This window comes from Diabrotica undecimpunctata, chromosome 9, assembly GCF_040954645.1.
Source record: "Diabrotica undecimpunctata isolate CICGRU chromosome 9, icDiaUnde3, whole genome shotgun sequence".
NCBI classification, from domain to species: Eukaryota; Metazoa; Arthropoda; class Insecta; order Coleoptera; family Chrysomelidae; genus Diabrotica; species Diabrotica undecimpunctata.
The window spans coordinates 49,700,458-49,727,003 of record NC_092811.1 but is presented as its reverse complement, the minus strand read 5'-3'; the positions used below and the strand labels follow the sequence as shown (position 1 = coordinate 49,727,003).

General features: G+C 32.3%; 1 long non-coding RNA gene across 1 annotated transcript; it reads left to right on the top strand.

Moving 5' to 3' along the window:
* Positions 1 to 1,265: 1,265 nt before the first annotated feature.
* LOC140449511 (uncharacterized) lies at positions 1,266 to 25,382 on the top strand. The gene is made up of 2 exons (XR_011951814.1): positions 1,266 to 1,404; positions 25,105 to 25,382. It is a non-coding gene; the product is annotated as an uncharacterized lncRNA (long non-coding RNA).
* The last annotated feature ends 1,164 nt before the right edge of the window (positions 25,383 to 26,546 follow it).

Sequence of the window (26,546 nt, the reverse complement as noted above, 5' to 3'; positions counted from 1 at the left end):
AAGAAAGGAAAGGAACTCAACACGTCCCTTAAGTGATTCGGGTTAATAGGACACTCCTCGACAGTCTCAACACGACTGCTTCAGAGTACGGGTAGTGAAGAGCTCAACACGCTCTTCGGATAATGACGGTATGGGACGGAAACAACTTGTGAACTCAACACGTCCACAAGCCGGGGTAGGGAAGAAGAGAACCTTCAGTCAACACCTGTCGATTCTCTCTCTATGAGGAAATGTTGCGGTTTATATAGCGGAGCTGTGTAATTAGTTTTGCCCTTTCTACTGTCGATACACTCCTACTTCATGGGTTGGTTCGCGCGCACGCTGGTTTAACAATGATGGCTTTGACTCATCGTTACAGTTTATAAGCAAAAAAGCGACATGTTCTTGCAAAATTATTTTGCAATATTTAAAATTAATATTCTTAATTTTTTTTAATGTTAATAATAGACCAAGTCTTCTTCTTCCAGAAACTATCATTACAATTACTAAAACTATATAATTTTGTGACTTATATTGTTGCAAAAAAAAATAATTTGGGATAAACAAATAAAATAACTTTTAAACTTCCAACTTTCCAAGCAACAAATAAGGATAGAAACATTTAGAAAACGGCATTTTGAAGGTTTTTATATGACTTATAAGTTTCTTTTCTTCTAAAATTTGTTTAAAATGCTTCACTTTTTGCTGATGGACGAAAAAAGCAAAAATTTTCCGTTTTTTGACATTAATTTGTTAATAACTAGTTAAGTCCAAAAAATCGACTGCAGGAAACATATAGGTTTTTGTTACAGAGGTCCATATTACTCAAAACAACTGTCGTTTGCCTGGACGGACGAGTGTCATGAAAAAATTCTTATTTCCCTGGGCTATTGTTAATGTAATGGAAAACAGATATAATCATAAAATATCAAATAAAAACTGTCTTATACCATAATATATACTCTCTCTATATCAGATATTATGTTATACATTATTTATATATAAAAATGTGTAAGTGTATAGGTACTGTATTTTTAGACAGAGAGAATATATTTTTTGGCATAAAATAAGTTTTTATTTCTTATTTTATGACTATATTTACTTTCCATCCATACTTCTGAATTTTGGCGCCTAAAATTCAGAGCATATTTCTTGAATTTGCCGCCTAAAATTTAGAACCTAAGTTTTGAATTTGCCGCCAAATGAAATTAGTTTTGGCCCGTCCGTATTTGGCGCTAGAAACGAACTAATAAGTCTACGAACCGTGGTGAAGGAAGGGTGAGTGAAGTCACGTGAAGCCACGCCATTTTAATTTTATACGACCGGCAAATTCTGGTGCTGATGTTGCATTAATTAAAAAAAATCAGTTCCTTACAACATTTGCGAATTTATTTTCAAATCCAGTGTGGAATCTACACAATGGAAGTAAGTATTCAATTTTACAATTTAATAATTTATTAACATTCGTGGTTCCCACAGTCCTACTCCTACATTAATTTTTGGAAGCCCGTTATGATTTTATATAATTAATTACTTTATTGCTTTAATTAGTAATTGTGGGAACTAATAGTCTCAGATGCACCTTAAAAATCAATAAATACAGCTGCTGTCTATTTTGTATGGGTCCTATGATAAAACTATAGTTTTCAGTTGAAAAATATGCAGTTTAAATTAGGTAAATACCTAGTAAGTAAAACGTAGTTCATTGTTTAAATTTCGGGTCAATATATTTGATTTTTCCGTAAATTATAAATTAAATTGTATACTTTTGGCCATCTACCCATAGATAATACTTTTTAAAGTTGAGCCTTGAACTTTAATTTGACCTCTTTTTTACGTCTTAGCATTAGGCTATAGCAATAGTTACTACTTTTTACCATATACTTCATTGTTGTATTTATGTACTTCTGTAGTAGATTTTCGGGATTTATTTTAATCAGATTCATCCTGTTCTTATCCAATATCCTACTTCAACATCTTCACCTAAGAAATTTAGTTAGATACTTCATGAATAGGTTTTGTTACTTTTTCTATTGTTAGTCATCAAACATCTTTTCTTTCATTCAAAGATATTGTGAGAATAGTTCAATGCAATTCATTGACTGTTTAAATTTGTTATTGCCTAATTCTGAAATTATATTAGCCATATTTTGATATTATGTAGAAGTTTTCTGTCACTTTTCCTTATAGGAGGAAACTGATTTACATTGTATTATGGATACATTTGATAGTTTTATCGAAATGTAAATAAGTATTTATTTAGAAAATATTGCCTATGATATAGATAGATGGAAGAATTATTTTCTTTTGAGAATTCATTCACATTCATTTTCTGATACTAAATGATTGTTTTTAAACATTCTATATTTGTCAAGATAGCTTGGTTTTTACTGATTCTCCCATATTTTTTATAACATAACTGAAAGCCTATGGTGTTAATAATTTGCAATACTTGTCTTGATCTGTCTTTGTTTGAAGCTGTTATTTCTGTTTTAGACATAATGCTTTATCTTCTTTGCTATATGCTTTTCACATAACTTTAATAAAAGTGTAAAGATATTACTAGAAGGGTGCACTATAAAAAGTGTGAATATCTCTATTAAAAGTTATTGTTTCTCTTTTCAAATTATAATCTAAATGCTGTTACCTTTGGCACATCTAGAGTGTGAAGACTTTTACTATTAGATGTACATTCATTATCATCCGTTGAATATGCCATTTTTTTTGTAAAATGACAATGCAAGGAATATTACGTACCTTGCACATGATAACATTTTTATCATAGAAATGTGAAATTTTATTAAAGGCCACTTTGTGTTGGAGTTTATCGTATTATAAATAATCCAAGAGTTCACTAAAGCTGCCCCAAAAATTAACTCAAAAGCAACTTTTTTATACCACTTTAATGTCTTCCTAAGAGCAGAGTAAGCTGACATTTGATCGCTATAATCAACCACTTTTTTGGCCTTATCCTAATCAATAAGGGTAATTATCAATAACACAAAGTAGTTTTAAAACGTCGACTTGTTTTCTATTTTTTCAACCAGTATTATAAAGAGCAGTGTTATGGTTTCCCTTGCTGGTTATCATTAAAATAGACCGCTTATCTTGCAACTTAATAACTTTTATCCCTTGTTTGTTGCACATACCTATCACTTCATAAGATTTCATTTTGCTTGTAACAATTGTCTTAGGAAGACCTTTTCGGTTACTTATTAAAGTTCCACAATACAAAGTTCTACCCTCTAGCAGATCTTGAACTAATGGTACACTTTAGTAAAAGTTATCAGCATACAGTATTCTTCCTGTGTCTAGTAAGCTATCGATGATTACCATAACAACATTATGTGAATGTCCCTTACTTGAAATAGGATCTTTGCCACAATATACTTTAATTCTATAAGGTTAACCATCTGTTACACTTATAGAATATTTAATATAGTTAGAACACTTTATATAGCTTCACACCATACTTATGACGCTTATTTTTAATATATTGACACATCCCTAAGCGGGCAAGGAACCATACTTTCATCAATAACCACCTTTCTACCAGGTGTCAATATATCTTGAAATCTATTGTTCAAAATATCTAACAAAGGTCTAATTTTGTATAGTTTATCTGTGGTATTTTACAAACCATCGTTATCGTTGAAATGTAGATATTTTAAGATCAATAAAAATCTGTGTAATAGTCTCAGATGCACCTTAAAGATCAATAAATACAGCTGCTGTCCTTTTTTATGAGCCCTATAAATAAACTAGAGTTATCAGTGGAAAAATATTCCCTCTAAGTTAAATAGTAAGTAAAACACAATACATTGATCCGTTGTTTAAATTTCGGGGTAATACATTTGATTTTTTTTGTACATTATAAAGTTCTAGAGCTTTAATTAGACCTCTTCTTGTACCTCTTACGCTAATATTTTCATACAATTATAATTAGTTTATCTACTTCTGTTTTGCATTTCTCAATTTAAGTGGGATTAATCCTGTTATTATCCCATATCCTAATTTAACATCTTCATCCAAGACATTTTAATCTGAGTTAGATAACTCATGAATAGATTTTATTGCTTTTTCTGTTGTTAGTAATCAAACATCTTTTCTTTAATTCCTATATTGTGAAAATAGTTCAATGCAATTCATTACCTGTTTAAATTTGTTAGTTCCCAATTCTGTAGACTAGAAAATATAATAATTTGTTTTTTTAAAGATTTGTGTTTGTCTGATCTTCATTTAATGTATCATATTAGTTAAGTAGCATCCCTTGATGCTCCTTCATGAAGTTACTCCTTGGTAACACATTGTTCTTAGTTACACACTGAATGATTTTCTGTCTTTAGCTGACTCAACAGTTTAAAATGTTAATATACCTACTAAAATTTTATTGTTGGACCAAATACTTTGTATTTCAAAAATTGTTTTATTGATATTATGTAGGCTAAATTAAATAATTTTTTAGGAAAATCAATCTTTATTTCAATTACATTTATTGTGTTTCCATTTGGTACACAAGATCTAGTATAAAACTCAAATATGTTTGGCTTCATACATGACCATGTGCATCACATTTGGGCACAGTACTTTTTTAGAGAAATAACTTGAATAGCAAAAAAACATTTGTGACATAGATACAGATTAACTTCATTAGATGATATGCACATTGTAGATTTTAGCATCTGTTATGGCCTTTGCATGTCTGTATTTCATGGCAATGTTCCTGTAACATGATGAACATCTGTCATGTTTTGTTAGGTCTGTGAGACAATGGTCTAATTCTTTTTCTCCTGGTCTGTTGTCATTCATATCCAACTGAAGTAATGCCATTACCAGTTGTTCACTGAATTCACTGAGTTATGTATATTTTCCTATTAGTTACTTCTGTGAAAAGTAGATGGATATTTACAACTGCTGTGTTTGTTAACAACTCAAAAATAATTTTTTGGTATCTCTTATTCCCTAGAAATAAAAAGATAATACTATATTTGGGTTTTGTACAAATATTAAAATGTTTCTGCATTGTAGGTGCATATGCTTCTTTCTGGTCTGACACATCAATACAGGATTTCGTTTTGTTATATTTTATTATAGTAGATGGTTTTTTAATAGTGCCTATTAAAGTATATACATCCTACATTTCTGATAGATCTTTACTACTTAAAAACAATACATCTCTTTTATCATTCCACTTATCTATGATTATATTTGTACTGCTTTGTATTGCTTTCTCCACTGCTGGACATAGGTCTCCCTCAGCTCTTTCCATCTGTCTCTGTCTTGTGCAGCTTGCATTTCACGCTTTTCTAATATAACAGAAACCACATATGATTCATGTGAAATTAAATTTCCTTTTGGAACATAGAGTTCAGATTAAATAAGAATTTACTGCATTTAGTAGCTGAGATAAAGTAATTTTTGTGTAAAAATTGCTTGTCGCCAATGTTCTACCACTATTTAATAGTAGTGCCATAAGTTGCAACACCATATATGTTGCAACACTTGTATTCCCTGGTTGACTAATTTTTCCTCTATACAATTTTATTGCATAAGTATATCCACCAGCAGCACATTTGTTAATGACATTAAATCTCAAATTAACTCTAAATTTTTGCTATTTGCTGATGATTTAAAAATCTATAGAATTATCGAAGACGTCTCAGATTGTGAAAAACTCCAAATTGATATTAACAAAATTATGGCATGGTGCAATTGGAACCAAATGAGTATTAATGTTGGAAAATGTCACTTTATTAGTTTCTGTAGAATAATTAACAACCTCTCTTATAATTACAAATTAGCTGAAGAACCACTGAAGGCTGTCTCAACTGTAAGAGATCTAGGTGTTCAATTAGATTCCAAACTAAATTTTTGCGCTCATTTTGATTATGTGAATAACCAGGCATTTAAAATGTTAGGCTTCATTATTAGAACCTCTAGATGTTTGCATAACATTAACTCCATCAGACTGATTTACATTTCCCTAGTTAGATCTGTTCTTGAGTATTGCTCAGTCGTTTGGTCACCCACTTATGAAGTCCATATAGCCAAGCTTGAAAAACTCCAAAATAAATTCATTAGGTACTTAAGTTTTAAATTACACAAACCTTTAAGCGACCATTCCTACTCAGAAATTAGAAATACATTAAACCTTCCTAGGTTATCTTCCAGACAGATGTATGCTGATGATTTGTTTCTTTATAAACTACTGAATTAAAAAATTAATTGCAATGATCTTCTGTCTCTAATTGACTTTAATGTTCCCTCTGAATGAGTTACTAGAACATCTCATAATTTTGCAATTAAATTTCATCGCTCTAACTTTGGTAGGCATTCTCCACTGAGTAGAATCATTCTAAATGGAAATAGAATAGACTTTGATTTGTTGCTGTGCGCTTCGGAAAATGTCTGTAGAATGTGTTTAAAAAAAAAGTTTGTAATTTTATGTGATTTATATTTGCTATGTGCTTTATACAATTTTAATATTTGTTTTTTTTCTATGTAGCTGCATCGACAATTCTTTTCATACATATTTACTATATCTTTATAATTATTGTATCACTAGATAATACTTGTAATACTTTGTGTATATATTAAATTGGGTGGTATCCCGTTAATAAATAAATAACTAAATAGTTTCAATAATTTTTCTCAATTTTTATGTTGTTTACTGGGGATATACTGGTAGAATACACCATATTTGGAATTTTGTACTCATTACTGTTATCAATGTGCTTATTTTGTATAACTTGTCATCTTTGTCATAGTTCTGATTGTCAGTAGCATGAAGAAAATGGAGAATAGATTCGTATCTGTTTCTGCTCATTCCCCATTGTGTACTAATGACATTTTTGAAGCAAATTAATCTCACAATCTAGACCCATCCAAATTGTCTGAGTCGAAGACAATTCTTTTCAATTTTTTCATTCTTTTTCTTAGCCTTCTGTCGTCGATGTTTAAACATAGGTCTCTCCCAACTCCTTCCATCAGTCTCTATCCTGAGCAACATATTTCCAATTTGTTCCGGCTATTCTTTTAATGTCATCAACCCATCTCATCTGTGGTCTTCTTGGTCGTTTACTTTCGTAAGGTCTTCAATGTCGTATTGTAGTATTCCAACGTTGGTCTTTTTGTCTAGCAGTCTGGCCCGCGAAGCTCCTTTTAAGTTTGGCAATTTTTGTTGCTATGTCCTCGACTTTTGTTTTGGATCTTACACAGTCGTTCTTCTTTTTATCTGAGTCTTATACCTAACATTGCTCTCTCCATTGTTCTTTCTGTTGTGGCTAGTTTATTCATGTTTGCCTTAGTTAGGGTCCAGGTTTGACATCCATATGTCATGATAGGAAGGATGCATTTGCTCCTCAAGTATTGGGGTATTTTGCGGTTCTTAACCCCTTAACGTACACATTAATTTTGAAATTATGGTCAAAAAATGATCGAATTTTTTTTACTAAAAATGTTTTGTTTTGGTTATAATTAAATAAAAAAAAATATTTTCAATGGTGTAAAACCTTTACTTTTCGTGGGGGGGGGGGGGGGGGGTGTATGCAAATCCGTTTAAAAATTTTGTTCAGACGAAATACTTTGAATAGGTAAATAGTAGTATGGTTTATATGAACAATACAAATATTTCAACATATTTTATGGACACACAATAATATTGTATTTTAAATGAATTATAATGAAATTTAGTAAAACAAAAAATATACACATTACTCTAACCTACCGAATATTATATGCAAAATTTACTTACCAAACAATATAATTATATGTTGAAAAGGCACAAATTAGTTCAAATGCAAAAAACAATAAATATCGACTTCAGACGGCTTTACACCGGCAAGACAGAAGGGTTGTATCAAAACAAAAGTTCGACAATAATATCAGTTATAAATGATGATGATTGCAAATTGCAAGTTATGAGATAATAAATATATTTTAAAGTAACTCAATACTGACTGAGTCATCTATTTTATAATAGAAAAATAATTTAGATATATGCTTACATATGTCTCTTTATACAAATATCCGCTTTGCAAGGCTTGAAAAATTTTATGGATAAAATTTAACCGGCGCCCGTGTCCCAGACGAGCGAGTACAAAATTGCCAGTAAGGCGCGACGGGCACGTACGTTAAGGGATTAAGTATCCAACTAAGTTTTCCAAATCCTGCCCATGCTAGTCTTGCTCTTCTAGTAATTTCCGCACTTTGGTTCTCTTTGTCAAGTCTCAGGATTTGGCCTAGGTAGATATATTCCTGGATTTGTTCATGTGTTTGTCATTATTTTTGTTTTTTTTATATTCATTTTTACGCCGACGTATTGGGAGCTGGCTGCTAGTTCCCCCATTATAATTTGCAGTTCCTCGAGTGTGCTCGCCATAATCACTATGTCGTCAGTGAATCTGAGGTGGTTTAACTTGTTGCCATTAACGTTAATGCCATAGGTTGACCAATTTGTAGTTTTGAAGACATCTAGGGCTAGTTTGAAAAGCTTTGGCAATATTACGTCTCCTTGTCTCACTCCTCTCTTAATGGGGATGGGATTTGTATTTTCGTCTAGCTGTACTATCATGGTTGCATTTTCATGTATATTATGTATTAGTTGCCTATATCTCGTATCTATTATACAATTATTAATAGCTTGTTCTATCGCCCACATCTCGATACTATCAAACGTCTTTTCGTAGTCGATGAAGGCAAGAAATACGGGTAGTTGGTATCTATTTGCCTTCTCTATCAATATTCTCATTGTCACCATAAATTATTTTTTGTTTCAAGTATTTCTTTGATTCCCTAATAAGTAAATCTATAACATAGTGATAAACAAATAAACAATAAAATTCATTTGGTGTAGTTCATGGTAAGATTATTCCATGTGAAATTGGTATATTACACAAAATATCAGCTGAACCAGAGTTAAAACTATTATTTGATTCTACACTACTGGACTCATTGTCTAACATAACCTTAACTTTGTTTTCAGTTCTTGTACAGGGAATTGGCTCTTGTATTTTACTGGACATTTTGATCATTTTAGACGTATATAAATTTACTAGAGGACCCGACAGACTTCGTTCTGTGAAATAGATTTGGAATATGGCAGTTTATTTCTTTAATTCCCCAGAACAGAACAGTCACCATGATGATAGGGCGGTGTGTGAGGGTCAGCTTGGGTGACCTAAGTATCTTCGCTTCCAGAACTTTGGCCACCCTTTTGGACCCACTAAAAACCCGGACTGGGATATCTGCCAGAGGGCTTCAAACTAAGAGAGGAACTTAGGGTTCAAACCTGATAGAAAAATAATCTAAAGGGATAGTGGGAATCTAAAGGTGACAAATATTTATAAAGTGGGTGTGTCAATGACAAAACATAGAGATAATTATTTATTATTATTATTAACATAGGGTTAATAACAGATGTAATAAAGAATGATGAAATAAGATGTATATAAGAATTTTCAGTAATCGCTTTATTGTAAATCAAGTGAATCATAATTATTAATAAAAATCTGTTTTATTTTTATTGTAGTGCTTTATTATATACAATGTTTTTTGTTTGATTACCTGGTGAATATACAAGCAAATCTGATGGTTTTCCAATACGGGAACAGGCAACATACAATTGACCATGTGAGAAACATGGGTTTTCTAGATTAATACCACAAACACCTAATGATTGCCCCTGAGACTTATTTATGGTCATAGCAAAAGCAAGCTGCACTGGAAACTGTAGTCGTTTAAATTCAAATGGTACATCAGTCGGAATCTTTGGGATGTGTGGTATCACAACATCTTCTCCTTTATACTTTCCTTTCAGTATAGTTGCTTCTATCACGTTGTTCAATAATTTTTTATCGCTAACCGTGTGGAGTTGCAAAGATGCGGTTGGTATATTTCTCAACATTATAACTACCGATCCAACCTTTAATTGAATATTGTGAGGTGGCAATCCTGGTAAATCCAGTGAGTTTAAAAATTCAGGCGGATAGTTAACGACATCATCTTGGTTAGTAGCCGAATCAACTGATTTATATATACTCAATTCGCCTGTAATTTGTTCTTGAATTTTGAAATTTAATTCATTTACAACTATGTTTTTAGCAGCCAATATAGCCCGTTTGCTCGACCAATCATGGTTTCTGTAATTTTGAGCAACATCTGGAAACCTCTTTTGAATAAGTTCATCTTTTGATCGAGTTAACTGACTTTGAGGAAAGTTAATGCAACCAGTCAAGGTGTCTATAGTCTATAAGAAATTTGCCGTTACCAATGTCAATGAGTTGTTTAGAGAATGTCTCCAGATTGGTCATTTTGCAACTCGACACACATATTCTTGCTTAAGTGTAATACCTTGACATGTTTTCCCAAATTGGAGGACTTTAAACATGCATTGAGTTCATCAGATGGCGTTGATCGTGGAATCACTGGCAATGTTTGACGATAATCTCCTGCTAATAAAATTGCACCACCAAATAGGTTATGATTGCTCCGTAGATCTTACCTGTTCCCGTGTTGGAAAACCATCAGATTTGTTTGTATATTCACCTGGTAATCAAACAAAAACCATTGTATATCATAATACTTGATTTACAATAAAGCGATTACTAAAAATACTTATATACATTTTATTTCATTATTCTTTATTACATCGGTTATTAACCCTATATTGATGATAATAATAATAATAATAATAATACATAATTAATTATGTCTATGTTTTGTCATTGAAGCACCCATTTTATAAATTATTGTCACCTTTAGGTTCCCATTATTCCTTAAGATTATTTTTTCCATCAGATTTGAACCTTAAGTTTCCCTCTTAGTTTGAAGCCCTCTGGCAGACATCCCAGTCGGGGTTTTTAGTGGGTCCAAAAGGGTGGCCAAAATTCGTGGAAGCGAAGATACGTAGGTCACCCGAGCTGACCCTCACACACCGCCCTATCATCATGGTGACGGTTATGTTTAGGAGAATTAAAGAAATAAACTGCCACATTCCTAATCTATTTCACAGAACGAAGTCTGTCGGGTCCGCTAGTAATTTAATATAAACTTTATTGAATAGCAATGAAGTTCAAATTGACTTTACATTTAGTTAGAAAATACTTGTATGGGATAAAGATTTATGGAAACATTTTAGTTTTATTTGTTTATTTAACTGTATTAATGGTTTCTGGGAAATGTCAATGTTTTACCCATATGCGGAGTGTAAAAATAAAGCTGTTTTTTCGTCTTATTTTGCAACCCCCTGTGGAATTTATTAAAAGGAACACACCTACATTGTTTGGACAACAGTAAGTGCTTGTAATTTAATATAAACTTTATTGAATAGCAATAAAGTTCAAATTGACCCTACATTTAGTTAGAAAATATTTGTATGGGAAAAAGAAAACGGCTGTTTTAGGGTTTTCCCGGAAATTATTCGAATTTTTCTCGCCGTAAAAACCATCCTTAGACTTCAAGGAACATTTTCAAAAAAGAATTGTTAAGATTGGTTCATGCATTGTTGAGTTATGCGCTTACCAACACATTTTGCGATTCATTTTTATATTATAAATTTATTTATTTAATACACTGGATAAGCTCATTAACAGTTTAAATTATAATATACATTATCACAGTTAGGATTCAAAACTTGAAATTACTTTTATTATAAAATCAATATTAAAAAGTTTAAAAAAATGAGACTAAAAATCTTACATACTAAAAAAAAACAAACAAAATATAACAAGAACAAAATTGAACAATGCCAATATACATATCACAAAACAAGAGGTCTTTTTAACTGAGTTAAAGTTATATTGAAAATATCAAAATAGTGAATATTTAATAGCCCCATGCATCTATCCAACGGGTTGTGAATACCATAGGTGTTCTGTGGAAAGGAATATTAAAAACTATGTGGTACCGTAGAGCTTGATGGGGAACAATAAAGTTAATCTGGCTTAACAGGTTTGGACAATCAATAAATCCATGTATGATCTTATATATGAATCTAGATATCACGATGGTTCTTGAGTGAGGCTAAAGATAATTGTTGTTCGATTTTCAATAGTACGCAGTATCTTCAAAGCGCATGAAATATATTCATTCGGCTCTGCTAATCGTATCACTTAAAAGTATATTTACGACATCCCTTATGATATTGGCTGTACAGGTTATGTATAAGAAAGGAAACTCGATCTCCATATTACCTCCTGAATACAAACGTATTTATAATGTGTGCTGTTATTTTAGACTACTATTAAAAAGAAAGTCTACAATGATTTCTAGATTATTTATTGATTAAAAAAATGTATATAAATTCCAAATTTTTCATCACAAAAAAAACTAAAAATATTTCTATGACTAAAAAATAAAAAGCAAAAATTCCAATTATTTTTCGTGAGTTCCATTGAAACATGGTAGGCAAAATGGTTTCTCGCAAATCCTACATTCCATAGATACTTGTTTTGCTTCTTTCAGAGCTCTTTTACGATTATGTTCTAGACTTATTTATTTATAACAACCATTAAACCGTCTACTTTGAATTTTACCATTTTCTTTGTGTGCAATGTTTGTTAGTTCATGAACTTTTCGAATGGGCTTTTCTATTTTCTGCTTGGTATCGATTCCAAGTAAAGATTCCGCCAAACATTTGGTAAATGTTGCTAGTGGCATTGTTTTATTACTATAAAATTTTTTATGTAAGACCCAACTACTAACAACTGCAATACTAATACATTCAAAAAGGACTTTCCTATACCACTTGACACTTTTACGAGCAGGACTGTAGTAAGAAATCATTTGATCTGAAAAGTCTATACCACCTTTAATCCTATTATAGTCCAAAACTGAAGTAGGTTTTCTAATTATTTCACCTTTGCGATTTCTTCTCAGTTTCCTTCATGTCAGATCCATGGAACGTTGAAACCATGTAAATTGTTTTCTTATCTTGACACTTGAATAGTCGAATTCCGTTAGTATTGATTGCACCTATAATTTGTCCTTTGTCTAGTTTCTCTGTTTTGACTTCATTTGGAATACCACTTCGATTAACCCTCACTGTTCCACAGTATTCTGTGTTTCTATTTTTCAAAAAAGTGGCTAATGAAATACTGCTGTACCAGTTGTCTGCTACAAGAGTGCGACCTTTGTCAAGTAATGGTTCAGATAAAGAAACAACAACAGATCCGGGGTGGTCTAATCCAGGTAATGTTGTAGACGTATCCTGGCCGCAGTATGTGGAGAAATTCCATATATATCCTGACATCTCGCATAGCTTAAATTATTTTATTCCATATTTATGAGACTTACCGGGATTATATTGTCGAAATAGTAGTCTTCCTCGGCGAGAAATCATAGTTTCATCGATATTTATTTCTTCCCCGGGGGTATAGATCTCTTGAATTTTTAAAATAAACAACTTGATGAAAGCATCTATTTTGTATAATCTATTTTTAGGTTGAGCTGTTAAATTATCACAAACGTGCCAGTTTTTCAGTATCAAAGAGAATCTGTTGTAGCTCATTCCAATTTGGTGAAACATTGGATGGTAAAATAGACTGTCTCGTCGCCAATAATCTTCTATGTTCGGGTATTGGAAAGTTGAGTTACAAGCAGAATACCTAAAAATTTTTTCATCTCGCATAATGTTACAGCATTATTCATGTTACATTGGGTATTGGGAATATAATAAAGAAGTACACCAGATCTTCATAGATTTCAAACAAGCATATGATTCCATAGATCGCTTAAAACTGTGGAGTGCAATGATGGAGTTAGGCGTACCAAAGAAGCTGACCATGATTGCGCGAATGTGTGTCAACAATTCCTTTGCACAAATTAGAATAGGAGGCAAAACTTCAAAGGCTTTCGGCATAAGCACCGGACTCAGACACGGAGACCCGCTGTCCCCATTACTATTTAACCTAGCATTGGAATATGCAATGCGAAAAATCTATACCAGAGTCAAACCAGACATAACTGCCAGAGGAGCAAAGATTATTCTCGCATTTGCAGATGATGTAGATGCAGTAGCACAGACAACACTGGAAGTTAAGGATATAGTATCGAACTTTGAAGAAGCAACACTAAGCGTAGGCCTGAAAATAAACGAAGAAAAAACTAAATACATGGTCGTATCAAAAAAGGAACGACAGCGAATAAGACAAAACATTACCATAAACGATCATAATTTTGAGGTGGTCAAAGAATTCAAATACCTAGGAGCAACAATTACCAATGAAAACACAGGAGAACGGGAGGTTGAAATACGAATACTAGAGGGGAATAAATCATTCTTTGTCATTCAACATCTAATGAGGTCAAAGCTTCTCTCAAGGCGTGCCAAAATCCAAATGTACAAAACCATAATACGACCAGCAGTGACATATGGAAGTGAAACATGGACATTGAGAAAGAAAGAAATCAATAAGCTATTAGTATGGGAACGCAAAATCCTGCGAATTATATATGGTCCTTGCAGGGACAGCGTGACAAATGAATGGAGGAGCAGATACAACAATGAAATAGAGACTCTTCGGGAAAGGAAACATCGTAAGATACATAAAAGCCAATAGATTAAGGTGGGCAGGCCACGTGGTACGGAGTGATGACGACAGACTGATTAGCAATGTGTTTTGGGAAAGACCAGATGGTAGAAGATCGACAGGAAGGCCTAGAAAAAGGTGGAAAGACGCAGTCAGGAAAGACCCGGAGAAGATGGAAGTAAGGCCATGGGAAATAATAGCACAGGATCGGAATCAATGGAAGGCAATAGTAAACGCGGCAAAAACTCACGAAGAGTTGTAAAAGCCAATGATGATGATGATGATAATGTTACATCGACCCATTTCTTCATTCTAGAGGACCTTCTTAGTGTATGTGTTGCCATGTATTGCAGCGCATAACGATTTGTTTCAGTAACCATCAAATTGAGGATTTCATCGTAAAAAAATTGTTGAAATATATCAACAGGATTTACTACATTCCCATCTGTACCTAGAATTCTCTTTTGTAAACCGGAATTTCCAGTAAAATTTACTCTCGTTCTCTCCTGAAAGTTTGAACTCTTTTCAGGGATAGTTTGTGTTGGTGATGGTGATAGACCTAATTGAATGTCTTCTTCGGAAGATGAACTTGTTGCTGAAAAATCATTTGAACATTCAGAAGGCAAATACTCGTCACTTGAATCACTAAAATTTTCTGGATTATGACTTTCACTCTCTTCACTAGACTCGTAGCTTCTTTTGTTACTACTATGGCCATAAAATTGTGAGCGATTCGTTTTTATAACTTTATAGCATTTATAAGCTAAAAAGAGAATAAATTAATAAACTAATAATAAAATAAGTACATAATAATTTTAAGTAATGTGAATCACATATGATACTCACATCGTATGAGAAAGAAACAATTATAAAATTGGCTTTGCGTATCACATGTAATGCACGTGGTTTTTGTGCTTAGTATTTATCGTCTATTACCCACAACACTGCCACAGTTGGAAATTTCATCCGCCGGAGCCTGCATATCCCCACCGCGTTGAAGACGTACGAGCGCGCGCACCGAAAATCGGTTAGACTGGCAATGGGTTAAACTTTTACGCTGGACTCTTTCTATGGTATCAATATTGTTCTGAAAAAAGATGGTGCTATTCGTATTAATATGGCACTCTTGAATTACTTTTTCTAGTGCAAGTTTAAATAAGAGACACGACAGTCCATCTCCCTATCTCAGTCCATTTTTACAATGGAAGGGTCTGGAAAAGTCGTTTTGGATTCTGACTACACTGTCTACGCCTGTGAGTGTAAGTTCCGTTAGTTGAACAAGATGAAGCGGCATTTGAAATTCCACCATAGCCTGTAGAAGTTTTTGTCTGTTGACTGAGTCGTATGCGGCTTTGAAATCCACGAATATGTGGTGGGTGTCGACTCCGAACTCAAGCGTTTTCTCAAGAATCTACCTGACTGTGAAGATTTGATCCGTTGTTGATTTATTGGGTCAGAAACCGGTCTGGTAGTTCCCAACTATTTGTTCAGCATATGTGATCAATCTTCTGTACAATACGTTGGCCAATACTTTATATGTCACGTTAAGTAGGGTGATGCCCCTATAATTATCACACACCATCATATCTCCCTTTTTGTGAAGAGGGTGCATTACACCTAATTTCCAGTCCGCGGGCGTTTCCTTCCGTTGCCAGATTTTGGTTACTAATTTATGCATGTGCTTAAAAAGGGTGTCAGCACCATTCTTAAAGAGTTCGGCAGGAAGATTGTCCAAACCGGGAGTTTTGTTATTTTTCAGTTTTGAAATGGCTTCTCTAATTTCTTCTTCGGTGGGGGGCGGCTCTTGAGCGTTTTCATCCATTTCAGGCAAAGTAATTTCTATTTGGTCTTCTTCACGACTATCGCTACGCAGTTCTTCAAAATGATTCGCCCACCTGTTTAGTATCTGTTCTTTGTCACTAATTATGGAACCATCTCTGTCTTTACATGCTGTTTTTCTGGGTTTGAATTCTTTTCTGCAGCTGTTTATCTTCTGGTAGAATTTTCGCGAGTCTTTTCTATTGTGGTGGTTAACAATCTCGTTTAGAGCGTTTTCGTATGGTTCTTTCTTTTTCCTTCTAAACGTCCTTTTTTCTTCTCGTCTAAGATTTTCATAGTCTTCCAGGTTTGATCTCGTTCTGCGCTGCTGAAGTCTCTTATATGCTTCATTTTTCTGTTGGTTAATGGATTTACATTCTTCGTCAAACCAATCTTCGTTGATTTTAGCCTGGTTAGGTTTTAAAAAGCATTTAGCCGCTGTATGGATAGCTTCCTTGCATTTGGTCCAGTATCTATACTTATATTTTCGTCAATTCTTGTCAGCTCTTCATTTAAAATTTCTCTGTTTATAGCCAATAGGAAAATTTGTGTTATTAGTGTTTATAGTTGGCCATCTGGAAAAGTTCAGAGTTTTCTGTGTAAATTATGTAATATATTGGAGTTATGCAGTATGACTTACTGTGTATCATATTTATATTTGTGGGGATCTAAACATTGATTATCTTGTCATGTCTAATAATAAGCAATCTTTTTGGTAAGTTATAATCTGAGAGTCACGTCTGAGGTTCCTACAAGAGTTTTCGTAGATAAAGTGGGTAAAATATCTACAGAATTGGGCTACATATTGACAAATATCGAACCACACCTTTATAAATCAAATGTTTTCGAGGGGCACTTCAGTGACCATAAAGTATTTTCACTTAGTGTAAATTTGCAAGCCAATAAAGTATCGAAAAAAAGATAAAAAACCCATCAGTTACAGGGATATGTCAGATGAAAATATGTTGATGTTTAAAGCAGATATTTCTTCTACAGTTTTTGATGAAGTTTATTCACAAATGCATGCTGAATATGCCACAAATTCATTTGTTAGCATTTTAGATTACAATCTCAATTTATATTGTCCATTAAAAACATGGTATAAAGCACACAAAACAAATAAGGGTACATGGGTAACAAATGAGGTAAGACACGCTAGTGAAAAACTAAAAAATCCACACTGGATAGCAAAAAATTTAGTGAGTCTCGAGTCTCAAGATACCTATAAACAGGCAAAAAAGGAATATAATTCTCTATTAATAAATACTAAAAAAAACATACCAAAAACAATTTGGAATTTAGTAGACAGTGAAACCGGTAGGTAGAAGAACAGGTCTGATAGTATTCTACATTATGATAATAAAATTATTACCAAGTCTTGATATACTGCTAATTCGTTTGCCTCATATTTTGCAACAATTACAGAATACAATATTCAAACTCATTTTGGCACATCGTTGCCTTCTTGTACTACCTCAATGTGTAACAAAACATTTTTCTTTTTTGAATAACGCTGGGCCCATAACGGTTTCTTAATATTGTTCTGAAGCTATTTTCTTGTGGCATTTTAAATTAATTAATATTTAAATGGGAATAAGCCACAATTAAAGGTTAAAATACATTTATTGACGTTTCAATTTCCACTTCGGAAATCGTTCTCAAAATACAAACATTAGTAAATTTAATAACATATCTATAAAAATAATAAAACTTATAAGTGATCATTTCCAACCATATTTAAAATGGCAAAAGTTATTTAATGGAAATTGAAACGTCAATAAATGTATTTTAACCTTTAATTGTGGCTTATTCCTATTTAAATATTAATTAATTTAAAATGCCACAAGAAAATAGCTTCAGAACAATTTTTCTTTTTACCCGCAACTCCAATTGAAATACAAAATACAATCAATCAACTAAAAAATAAGCCTAGTACTGGTATTGATAACATATCTGTAAAAATAATAAAACTGATAAGTGATCATTTCCAACCATATTTAAAATGGCAAAAGTTATTCCAATTTTCAAAAAGAATGACCCTCATGATATTTCAAATTATAGACCAGTATCTGTCCTTAGCATAATTTCCAAAGTAATAGAGAAGGTTGTATACAACATAATGTTAAATTTTATAGAATACAATCTATTAACTCCAAACCAACACGGCTTTAGATAAAAAAATTAATCACTCACGGTTGCATGCAGCTTGCTGGACCGTATTTATGATGAATTAGATAGTAGAAACCACGTGGCAGGACTATTTTTTGATCTCACGAGCTTTTGACTGCTTAGACATAGCATTTATTCGCAATAAATTATATAACATTGGTTTTAGAGGGATATTTCTAGAATGGGTAATAAATTTCTTAAGTGACAGGAAGAGTGTTGTTAAAATGAAAGAATCAAGCTCAGAAACATACACGACAAATAAAGGAGTACCACAGGGATCCGTGCTGGGACCATTATTATTCCTAATTTTTATTAACGACCTACCAGATCACATAAGGGCACTTATAATATCAATGTTTGCTGATTAATAGTCTCTGCACATACACTTGAGGAATTAAAAATGACAATGAAGACTGTTGTTGACTGCTTTATATGCTGGTGTAATACCAACAGACTAATATTAAACATTGACAAGACGGAAATTATTTATTTTCATTCATACAACTCATCTACCTATGACTATCTCTTAACCATCCATGATAAAAACAATATGTATCTTCCACTCACTCTACAAAGTTTTTGGGTGTGATCATTGATTGTAATCTCAAATGGTCGGAGCAAGTGAATTCAGTGAACATGAAATTGAATAAAGCTTTTTATGCTATATCTAGAATTAAAAACACACTACCCATTTCGGCATTAATGAACGTTTCTTATATATCTTGCTTACAGCCACATGTGCTATAATGTAATTTTATGGGGGAACTCAGTAGATAGTAACAGTGTTTATTACACAAAATAAATTATCCACAAAATTGTTAATTTGGATTATCAACAATCTTGTAAACCAATTGTTATTAAACATCAAATTTTAACTTTGTACTGCCTATATATCTATAAATGGTTACTTTATGTAAAAGAGGAAATCAATACATTTCCAGTAAATTCAGACAATCACTATTACAATACAAGAAGTGCTGAATCTTTATGAGTTACACAGAACATCAAAATTTTAAAATTGCTTCAGATATATGGGACTGACCTTTTACAATAATTTGCCAAAAACTGAAAGAAATACCACTTTCCTCTAAACTAAAAAAAAAAATGTTAAAGATTTACTCTTAAGAAAAGCATATTATTCTATTAATGAATATCTTGAGCACAAAATGCAGTAGCTTTATATGTTACTTGTAAAAATGTTATTTTATATATTTTATGTTTTATCAATTTTGTTACACTGTGAATATTGTATTATACACATTAATGTTTTTTATACTGAATTCTGTAGTGACGTATTCTATACATTTGTTTTGAATGTCTTGAAAGGATCAATAAAGTATGACTATGACTATCAGATACAAGCGCTTTTAATAATTAAAATGATTTAAAAGCAATTTTAGGGTATTACTTTAACCCATTAATGGCCAAGCATTGAAATAATTAGGTTTTTTGCAATTCAAGTTTATATACTTTATAAATAAAGGCATAAGAACAATATTTCACTTAAAATTATAAACAATAATAATTGCAATATCGAGGGGTTCGAGCGAAAACCCGATAAATGACAAAATTATGAAATTCGGTATTTTTATTTCTTCTGTATTAAAAACACGTTTTCTATCACTGAAAATTTTTTTAAATTGATATTAACATTTTTAAGCACAATAATTGATAAAAACCAAACATGGTAAAAACCGTTAACTCGTATTTATAAATAACACCCACCCGATATATAACTTTACTGATAAAAATACTTTGAAGTAAATATATTTATAATATGAGAATCCGGTAGAATCATTTATCTTCTTTTCCTGGGTAAAGTTACTAATTTTATTAGAAATATTTCTGAGTTAAAAACAGATAATTAATTTTATCGGAAATAGAAATTCATAATAAATGTCTGAAATATAAAATCAGTTCTAGGAAAAATAAGCTAGAACAACTTAACTGCTTTCTTTTTAAAAGTAATTCACAAGTTAAGATTTTAAAAATATATAAATACATTTATCGTATATGAAGATTACAAAGCTGTTAATTTTAACAAAATATATTCATGCGAAAATCCAATAAAGAATTTTATACTACGACACTTTATTAAATTTCAGCACATTTTTGTCCTGCAAAAACCCAGTAAATCAATTTTAGGTTACACGAAGTACAACGATTTACCTTTTTGGGTCCGTAGTTCTGATTAGTTCACTCATGTCTGGACTTGATTACGGACGTTGCGTTCTCTAACAAGTACAGTTTGATGTTGAATTGTGATGAACTCTGTAGAAATTACTGGAGTCTAGATTTTAAATCTAGAAAAAATTTTATTTTGCACAATATAACTGTAAAACAAATTATGACTAGACTTGTCCTTAAAACTTCCAAAAGAAAGGAACGAAAATTTAGCAAGAAATGTTTCTTTCCACTAGCTAACAACGAACGGATTCCAGTGTGCCAAAAGTTTTTTATAAAAACGCTGTGTATATCCCCAGATGTTATAATAAATGCTGTAGCTAACAGGGATTCTACTGGTTGCTATTCTAAAAAAGACAATCGCGGAAAAAGGAACCTGTTAACACAACAAAGGCTGAAGATGTTCAATTTGTTAAAAGTCATATTGAATCCTTTCCGGTTATGGAATATCATTATACCCGAAAGGATACCATTAGAAAATACTTAGATCCCACTCTAAATATCAAAAAAATGTACCAGGTTTACTTAGATAACTGCATCGAAAGTAATCGAGACCCTGTTGCTTTACGTAAATATCGATCTATTTTTTGTAAAGAGTATAATCTTATTTTGTGAAGTATAAGTTTTTTCACGCCCAAAAAGGACCAGTGTTTTATCTGTACCAAATATGCTAAGGCTGATCTAGAGCAGAGAAAAAACCTTGAAATAATCTACAAAGAACATAAAAAAAGAAACGAAATTTGTCAGGCCGCTAAAAGAATAGATAAAGACAAGACATTTATGTCTGTAACATTGGATTTACAAGCAATTTTACAAATACCCAAAGGATCTATTAGTCAATTACACTATCTTGGAAAATTGGTAGTATACAATCTTACTATTTGGGAATCACCGCTACCCAATAACGCATATTGCTTGTGCTGGAATGAAATCAATGGCAAAAAGGGTAGTTCTGAAATCGGAACTTGTATATATTACTATTTAAGTGAATGCTTAAGACCTAAGGTTCAGCATGTAACAATTTTTTCAGATACTTGTAGCGGTCAAAACCGCAATCAATTTATAGCCGTACTACTGTTGTGGATCGTACAAAATATCGACCAATTGAAAATTATAGAACAAAAGTTCTTAGAAGCAGGACATACTTATATGGAAGTGGATTCTATGTACTCGGCAATAGAATCTGCAAGTAAACATGTAAATGTAACTTGCGTGAATGACGAAAAATATATTTCAAACAGCAAGAAAACAGGAAATGAAGACAGTAGACAATGTGAAACATAATATAGGTACATACAAGGTAAAAGAAATAAAATTTAATGAATTTTTAGAATTAAAGTCACTTGCAGCAAATATATTGCAAAACAGAACAGTAGATTCTGACGGTAATACTGTGCAGTGGTTAAAAATCAAGAGACTGAAATATATTAAAGGTTAAAGAAGGAAAATTTTTTTCAACAACGATCTCTCAGAAGAATTAAAGTGTTTAAACATATCAGAAGATATTGGTTTGAATTCAAAAAAAAAAACTCCTACTCTACGCTCTAAAAGGCAAAAACAAATTTTATCCCAACAACCCTAGACTTACCAACTCCGGGTAATTTACCAAAGTTATACAAAAGTACTCTTCCAATAAGCGAAGCAAAAAAAAAAGGATTTACTGAAAATGTGCCAGGAAAACATTTTTCCGGAAGAGCTGCATGCTTGGATATCAAGTTTAAAAACAGGGAATAATGTCTTAGATCGAATTCCAGACGTAATGATGGGAGAAGAATCGGAAGAAGAAAATATTACCTTTTAATTTCCTAAAAAGAATGTAGATTATTATCCGTTTTATTTGAATAAAATACAGTTCATTTTTATTTTATAATTAATAAAATTAAAAATAAAAACCAATAAAATCAAATGTTGTACTCATTCAGCGAGGAGAAACCCGATAAAAATCATGTTTTATTTTTTTTTTAAAAACCTTTTAAAAATTTAAACTAAAAATAAATTATTCTAACTAAACATTAAATTCTCTACTGTTTGGCTTTAACAAATATTTGAAACAACTTCCTATGACGATTTTAAAGCCTCTTCAATGTTACGAAAATCTTCAATCGCGATTATCTCCGAACAATGATTTTGTTAGTTTTCGGGTTTTCGCTCGAACCCCTCGATATACAAAAAAATAATGTTTCGTTAACGAAACTTTCTCATAATATATGCAGTAAATTAAAAGTTATATGTTTTATAGTGTGTAAATGAAATTTCTTGGTTTTATCAATTAAAGACTAAGGATATTACTACAATAGTCAATTATATAAGATAAAATGATTACTTGGTAGTATGGCAGTAGCGTCATTATGGCATCTCATTTTTTATGGAAAGCATTAAAACAGTCAGTGTGTCAGTGAACCTTGCATTTTCCGCACATATAAACAGAGTTAGTTTACGATAGTAACATTAGGTAGTTAATATCGAACGATATTATGACCATTCTCGCCATATTGAAAATCAGAAGGTAAACTTCCTTTAGAAGGATGACCCCATGCAGATGTGGATGGCGTTGGCTCTGGGTCTGATTCGGAGTCACCTTCTTCCATGCTGTTTTCTGTTTTCCATGAATTCTTCATGAATTTACAACTGTGCAATCCACAAGGTTCATAAACAAGGACCACCACCACATTTTACTTCTTACTCCGATCCTGTAATTTGATACTGAATTATCTAGGAGATCAACAGCTCCCATATGTCGGTTATAATCGTTAATCATCCTGGGCTGAGGTATTGAATCTTCCTTTCGTAGCTTCCAATTATATCTTTTAAGTGTAACAATTGGATGAACCATCCATTGTTGCTGGCTACAGTCACAATTGAATTATCGTTCCACCTTGCAACTGATACTTCTGCCTTTTTGTCGAAAGCATGATCAAACTCACCCCTGTTCTTCTTTCCAAGCACTTTGCTACTTTTTAGAGGACATCCTGGTAACCTATTCTCTCTCACGGTGCTAGTAAAGAAAATTCCTTTTTCACCTAGAATGTGGAATAGTGCATAACTCGAAAAGAAGTTGTCCAAGAAAACTCTATGTTCTGAATGGTTTTGCATTACACGTAGCAAAACTACTTGCGTCCCTAATATGTATTGAAATTTCTGCCTTTCTGGATTTGCGCCACCATAAGGAATGAATTGGTATAGATATCCCTCTGAGCTACACAAGCACCAGATCTTGAAGCCAAAGCGCACTGGTTTACCCCTCATAAACATTTTTGCAGAAGATCAGCCGAAATAAGGAACCATTTGATCATCTACAGACATATTATGAGCAAATAGTCCAAAATGCAAATATCGTTCGTTCATCAGCAAAAAATAATGGACATATCTTGGCAAATTTATCATTTTTGTCTAAGTCATTATTATCGGAGACATGAAGATTTCTTGTTATGTTTCGGAAGGTGTTTCGACACATCACTTTCTCACCAGCTCTACGCCTTTATCTGGGTCTTTTGACCAATACATATCACACGCCGGAATTGTGTAACTGGTAAGGATTAAAATACCAAAAAACTTCTGCAGTTGAGCTAGAGAGAGCTTGAAATCATGTCTGTTGTTGTTCTGGTCATACGTCAGGCTGAATTCGAGTGTTTTCTGGAATACAATATCGTCAACAAATAAAGAGAATATTTCAAATGATGTTTTCCCAGCTTGGGAAGTGTCAGCTTTATTTTTTCCTTTTTATTAAATTAATTTTCTTTTGGAGAAGAGAAGTAGTTTTCTGGCAATTTAGACCAGCCAGGTGTATATTGCGTTTTCGTTGGGAACTTACTTTTCTTTTCTTCCCCCTACTTGTAGATGGTTCCAATATGGATTCTGTGGGCGTCTTAGCCTCATCTCGAGACCTTGTGTGGATCTCGAATGTTCCAGCGATTTCAGTCAAAGCTCCTTCCTCTATAAGATGATTATCATCTAAATCCTCTTAATGTGTTAACACATCTACTAAAGGAGGTATATAAACTGCATTTATCTCATCCGCTTCTTCTAAATTAGAGTCATCCTCCAGTATAGCTTGCAGTTCTTTCACTGAAAGAGGTCTCTTCGTTTCATATTCAGACAGTCTAAAAATAGAAGATCCTTTCAGAATACGTATATCTAAATGTATTATCACGTGACTAGCTGCTGTATTTCTTTGATTGTATAAAAAGCAACCATGAGGTTTTGCACATCACACATACTTTGCATCTGAGATTAGATTTTAACCATGAATAAAGGTATTAAAGTGGTCATTTATGCATTTGAGGCTTGAACCATCATGCAGCGGGAAATTTTTTATTGGACCACATTCTCTATTTTTTTTTGTAGAGTAACAAAGTATTGTTTTTTGTTTATATATTTCATATAACACGCCAAATATTATTTATAATTATTGTAATCTTTGTTTCAGAATATCAATGGAAGTCTTGTGCCTGGATCTTTATGAACAGTTTTGTTTCTTTTCAGTTTTAAAATTTTGTACTGAAAACAAGTTAAGAAGAAAGAAGTGCTTTTTAATCAACACTGAATTGATGGACAACAATTTATGACAATGTAGTTATAATTGAATCAAGGAGAAAGTAGCAACAAAAATACAAACATTTATCAGAAGATTCTTATCTATTGGAACTATATGAATTCATTTATAAACAAATGTTATATGGATTAAATAATAATTTTCTCGTTTAATATGCTGTTTTATTTTATATAGTATATGGCAAAATATGATTTATACTAAAACAAAACATTCCAAATATATGAAGGAAAATATGTTATTCCCAAGTTTTAGAATTATTTTTAATAATCATTGCGTTAGCATTGGCTTTACTTTTGAAAAGCCAATTTATGATTATTGAAAGTTGCTTATATGCCCGTTTTGCAAAATTGCTTCTTGTAGACGTTAAATTTTTGAAATTCCTATGTTAATTTGGTTGAATTAGGTTCAATATCCGTGGAAGGTTTTGGAAGATGGTACCTTGAAAAGTTCTCAATTTGCCTTTCAAAAATAACATTCGTCTGTGTCAAGTAGTTTTGGTCGAGGAATCTTCAAATTATTTTTAATAATCATTGCGTTAGCATTGGCTTTACTTTTGAAAAGCCAATTTATGATTATTAAAAGTTGTTGATATGGTTGTTTTGCATAATTTAATAATTAAATATCACAGTTGGATGAAGGTGCTATGTTACAAAATAAAGATTCTGAGAAAATTAAGGTTAAAGTTTTTCATTGTAAACTTTTCGCACATGTACTTTTATTAGATAAAAACTTCTCTTTGTCGTTACTAATATATGGAATATGTTATTATACGGAAACAAATATCAACAAAAAAAAATTATGCCAACAAAATGTGAAAAAACAGTACATAACACCATCCGCTGTAAAATTCCAGAGAAATTAAAACAACTACTGTTTTATGGAAGAATCATGTATTAAAGAAAAACTTATATAACCCGCGAACAAGTAGAGATGAGCATCGTTAGAAAAACATCGATGGTCACCATCGATTAAACATCGGAAACGTACCATCGATGGCAAGAGAACATCGAACCTAAACATCGATGTTTTTCAACTATTATTGACTTGTTAATATAACATCAACCAAAGGATCTTCTATTCTTGTTGACCTTGAACTAAAATTTCTTGGACCTAACCTAGCAAAATCAATAATATTATAAAATGGTTTATTTATTTTATTGTGTATACATTATGAATATACAGTGCTAGTCAAAAGTCCGTTCCCCCCCTCGTGTCTTTTGAATGGTTATTGTTATAATAGTGAAATTTGGAGGGAGGTAATAAACGGACGTAAGCTTCTCAACTAGTCATAACAGATGACGTTACAGCGCCACTGT